At 33.8% G+C, this 4792-nt stretch overlaps 1 long non-coding RNA gene across 1 annotated transcript in view; it reads right to left on the bottom strand.

The window, feature by feature from the left end:
* The window catches only part of LOC111086645, a 4522-nt gene extending 3959 nt beyond the window's left edge, over nucleotides 1-563 (bottom strand). Inside the window, exon 1 of the long non-coding RNA XR_002611380.1 lies at nucleotides 478-563. This is a non-coding gene — a long non-coding RNA (uncharacterized LOC111086645). The remainder of the gene's footprint in view (nucleotides 1-477) is intronic.
* Nucleotides 564-4792: the final 4229 nt, after the last annotated feature.

Here is a 4792-nt window from a genome sequence, read left to right as displayed (position 1 = left end):
ACTACAAACACACTGTGGCGGAGTATAAGTAGTTATTATAAATACACTGTGATGTAATATAAGTAGTTAATACAAACACACTATGATGGAGTATAAGTAATTACTACAAACACACTGTGGCGGAGTATAAGTAATTACTACAAACACACTATGATGCTGTATTAGCAGTTGCTACAAATATACTATGACGGAATATCAACAGTTATCACAAACACACTATGACGTAGTAGCAGTAGTTACTATAATATAACTATATATATATATATATTGTTAAGGAAAAACCTATTTAGTGAAAACCAATGCTGCAATCGAAACAAACCTGCACCTGATAAAGCAATTTTTCCCAAAAGTTTAGGTTTTGTTTCTAACAAACAACGCCCCAAACTGTAATTTCAAACCGTTGCAATGTGCAAACAAAAATATCCCAGCCATAAAATACATAAATGAATTGTACGAAGAAGAAAAATATTTTCTTACTCTGCTGACTCTTCTATAAGAAAATCACGATTTGGGCTAGAAACCACGTCACTTTATCTTTTCATTCTGTTGGTCTCAAACTAACACCCCGTACAACTGCTCTAGTTGTGCTAATTACCTGTCCAGGTAGTTTTCCTTGAGAGCTTTTAGGAAGGACGAACAGTACCACGTGATCTCTAACTATTTATGCTACTGTTCTTTATGTTGTTTAAATTCGAGAATTGATTAACCTCCCGTGTAAGACAGGATATTGTTGAACAATCTCTTAACCTCGCAGTTCAATATATGATTTCGTAAAACCATTGTTTTCTCCTTCTTGTTATTTTTCTAAGAGTTTTCAGGAATGGAATAATATCTTTTGTTTGATACAAGTTTTTTACACTTTCAAAATATCAAAGCATAAAGAGACCGGTTATAATTACCCACGAAACGTTATTATTATTTTTTTTACAACATGAACTGGGATGCAAACTTAAAAGTTCATAAGATAGTTGTTTCTAATACCAGAAGCATTTTTAAACTGAATATATAAGTCCTATTATTTTTATTGTCTCCCAGAGGCACAGCGGTATGTCTGCGGACTTACAACGGTAGAAACCGGCTTTTGATACCCGTGGTGGGCAAAGCACAGATACCCCTTTGTGTAGCTTTGTGCTTACCTACAAACAAATAAATTTTTTTATTGGTTTCTGGTAGTATTGATTAAGTTGGTTAAAGAAAGAACACTCAAACAAGAAATAATAATTTGTATTATTTATTTTAGCGTTTCGGACCTGATTAAGTCTGTCTTTAGGACATAACAAAAAAGTAGTATCTAAATCCTGGATGACTAGCAAGCTCGAAACGTTGAGATAAATAATTAGAATTATCATCTATCTATTTTTAGAGAGTTTATTTGTCTTCCTACGTTATCCTTTATCATTTGAATATTTTATTGTTTACTTCTGTGGACCCTCATTATATCCGGAGGTGTCTTCATTTTTATTTTTTACTTTTGTTGAGGCCTGGAGTGGCTTGGTGGTTAGAGTTCATTACTTTGAACCTGTGGGTCGCAAGATCGAAACCCTCTAATCTATCACTTCAAAGTTCTCTCGGAGGTTTGCGCGAAATTCGAAAAACAAAAACAAAAAACACTTCTTCCCTGAAGAATGTAACTGTTAATAAACACATAAACTATCCCGAAAACTCGCTTGTTGTTAAGCGAGTTAGTTTCGGAATATTCGGATTGGTTCTTTCCTTTTTTTGTGGCGTTCGTATAAAGACACTTATCAGAAGTTCTCTTTCAGAGAACCTTATGAATAGTTGTTGGTGATAACCTCACACTGTGTATATTTTACCAAACTTTCTCCTATACGCATCCTTATTAGTGGTTTTTTCTTCTACAGACAACTTTAATGGAAGTTATTTTTAGGGAAAATCCTGACTGTAGCTTGTTTGTTTTTTGAGATATTTTCTCCGAAAATTGTTGCATTTTTTAAAAAGACTCACTGGAAATTCTTCTATGGATAATCTTAGGGGACGTTGTTATAGAGACAACCTACCTGAAGATCTACAGACACTCTATCTGAAGGTCTTCTATAGACAATATACCTGACGTTCTTCTAGAGACAATCTACCTGAAGGTCTTTTAGAGACAATCTATCTGAAGGTCTTCTAAAGACAATCTACCTGAAGGTCTTCTATAAACAATATACCTGAAGTTCTTCTAGAGACAATCTACCTGAAGGTCTTTTAGAGACAATCTACCTGAAGGTCTTCTACAGACAAGACATTATTTCTTCTAGACATTATTTATCTTAAGGTCTTCTATAGACAATATACCTGAAGGTCTGCTAGACATAATCGATCTGAAGGTTCTATAGAGTTAATTTACCTGAAAAAATAGATTATGTCTAGAAGACCTTCAGGTAGATTGTCTATAGAAGACTTTCAGGTAAATTATCTCTATAAAACCTTCAGATAGATTATGTCTAGAAGACCTTCAGGTAGATTGTCTATAGAAGACTTTCAGTTAAATTATCTCTATAAAACCTTCAGATAGATTATGTCTAGAAGACCTTCAGGTAGATTGTCTATAGAAGACTTATCTCTATAGAACCTTCAGATAGATTATGTCTAGAAGACCTTCAGGTAAATTATCTCTATAGAACCTTCATTATGTCTAGAAGACCTTCAGGTAAACTATTTGAAGGTTCTATAGAGATAACTTACCTGAAGGTCTTCTAGACATAATCTATTTGAAGGTTCTATAGAGATAATTTACCTGAAGGTTTTCTAGACATAATCTATCTGAAGGTTCTATAGAGATAACTTACCTGAAGGTCTTCTAGACATAATCTATCTGAAGGTTCTATAGAGATAATTTACCTGAAGGTCTTTTAGACATAATCTATCTGAAGGTTCTATAGAGATAACTTACCTGAAAGTCTTTCAGACATAATCTATCTGAAGGTTCTATAGAGATAACTTACCTTCTAGAGACAATATTACTGGAAGTTCAAGTATATTCATTGATTATTTGAAACAAAAAACTTACAAGTTGGTATATAGGTAGCGTTGATGCTTTGTTTTATTAGTCTGCATTTTTAGCCAATCATGATTTTGCTATAACTTCTTACAAGATAATGCCTAATCAAGATCTTCGGATAAATACTTTGAAAACATTATGCCATATGAGCTATGAAAACTGTAGAATGTATAATTAATAACTTGCAGTAAAAATAACCTTCCCTCTAGTCAATTAGCTCAAAATTAGGAACGACTAGCGCAGATAGTTTTTTTTTTCTTTTCAGCTTTGAATGAGTATCTCAAATAAACCTTGCATGCTTAAAGGCACACATAAATGTTGTTAATGTTTCGACATGTGCAAATGCATGGGGATAGATAATTTAAAACAATATCCTTTCCATTTCGAATTGTCCTATAGCAATAGTAATCGTCATATGAAATGAAACAGTGTAAGATCTGGCTAATAACGTTCTTAACACAAAGTTTTGAACAACCAACCGGAGCGAGCCACCTATACTAATTATAATAAAATTTGATTGCATTTACAAATTGTGGATTGTCAGTTTTTAAGTAAACAGTTGTGTTTCATTCGTAAAATGAAACGCTAACTCTACCAATGCAAGTCCTTTAATGACGCAAAATAGCAAATCTACTTCTGCTGTGAAGAACAACATGAACTACAATACGTCACAGCTGGACGTCTCTGGAAGAAAGGAAGTGGAGTTTCCACTGTGAAAAACAATATGAAGAATAATACATCAAAGCTAAGCAACTCTAGAAGCAAGAAAATGGTGTTTCCATTGGGAAGAACAACATTAGTGAGAAACTTTACAATGAGATTAAGATCTCAGCTGTTAATGAAGTCATAATTATGGATCATTTTGATTTCAGGCATATAGATTGGGAAATTCTAGAATCAAACCGTGAGGGAGAAAGGTTTTTTGGAAACTGTTCAAGATGGCTTTCTTCACCAGTCAGTCAAGGAACCAACTAGAAATTATGTTATTTTTTGACTTATTGTTAACTTCAAATACAGAAATGATTGAGAGGGTGGAAATTTTGGAACATCTGGGTGCAAATGATCATTGCTCTATTAGGTTCAATGTTTTGTTGCATATGGTTTGTTTGTTTGTTTTGAATTTCGAGCAAAGCTACACGACGGCTATCTGCGCTAGCCGTCCCTAATTTAGCAGTGTAAGACTAGAGGGAAGGCAACTAGTCATCATCACCCACCGCCAACTCTTGGGCTACTCTTTTACCAACGAATAGTTGGATTGACCGTCACACTATAACGGCCCCACGGCTGAAATGGCGAGCATGTCTTGGTGTGACGGGGATTCGAACCCGGGACCCTCAAATTGCGAGTCGTTGTTGCATATGGAGATAAGGAATAAGGAATTTTACAAATTTCAAAAAAGCAAATTTTGAAGGGATGCGACAAGAGTTATCTGTTGTGAATTGGGTAGCTGAGATATTTGGAGACACTGATCAGATGTGGAAAATTTTTCAAGATATATTTTTAAATATTCAATGTAAACATATTCCTAATAGAAATAAAATAGTAGCTACAAGTAAAAAACCAGGTTGGCTCACAAAGAGTATAAGAGATAAAATTAAACAAAAGCATCATAAATCTAAGAAATTTAGATTGACTGGTATGACAGGAGACTTAGAAGATTATAGAAGATCAAGAAAATTGGTGAAACAGGAAATTAGGACATCAAAAAGAATGTATGAGAAAAGGTTGACTGAAAATGTAAAAATGAAGAGTAAGGATTTATTTAAATACATTAAGGGGAAACAAAAT

The sequence above is a fragment of the Limulus polyphemus genome, unplaced genomic scaffold (assembly GCF_000517525.1).
Source record: "Limulus polyphemus unplaced genomic scaffold, Limulus_polyphemus-2.1.2 Scaffold1288, whole genome shotgun sequence".
In the NCBI taxonomy this organism is placed as follows: Eukaryota; Metazoa; Arthropoda; class Merostomata; order Xiphosura; family Limulidae; genus Limulus; species Limulus polyphemus.
Note: the sequence above shows the minus strand (reverse complement) of the source record. Positions and strands in the feature narration are given on the sequence as shown.